A 618-nucleotide genomic window follows, 5' to 3' on the forward strand; every position below is an offset into this window, starting at 1 on the left:
TTTTTTTTTTTTTTTTTTTTTTTTTTTTTTTTTTTGAGGAGAGGGACAGCCGCCGACTACCCTAATATAAGGAGGTTTGGGGTTGAGGGAGGTTCATCTCCATGACTCCATCTGATATGACGGCCGCTACCGTCGTTGCTTTTCCTGGAGGAAGCTCTCTTGAGGCTCGTCTTCTTCAATCGTTCTCCATCTCAACCTTTAGCATCAAGGTATGATGATCGATTTAGTTTTGTTGTTTCTCTTTAAATACTCTCTCTCTCTCTCTCTCTCTCTCTCTCTCTCTCTCTCTCTCTCTCTCATGATTCTTAACGTATAAAAGTAATAAGATCTTGGTCTGTTAAATAATTTAGCCTGGTGGAATTGTCCTGGGGAACTTGCATGAAATCGAATCAACGATTTACCACAAGATTAAAAGGGTTAGTTTATTTCTTTATTTATGTAATTAATGTTTTTACATTAAATCACTCTCTCTCTCTTGTGTGCTTTGAATGTGTGTGAACATTGAGATAACATTCTGTTATCTTTGAAGCAGGAAGCAGTGAGAACTAGTGGTCATCAGAAATTGAAGGCGAGTCTTTGGAGAATGGAGTTCATGGCCGTGAGATGGAGATGGGTTTT

The sequence above is a fragment of the Macadamia integrifolia genome, unplaced genomic scaffold (assembly GCF_013358625.1).
Source record: "Macadamia integrifolia cultivar HAES 741 unplaced genomic scaffold, SCU_Mint_v3 scaffold704, whole genome shotgun sequence".
NCBI lineage: Eukaryota > Viridiplantae > Streptophyta > Magnoliopsida > Proteales > Proteaceae > Macadamia > Macadamia integrifolia.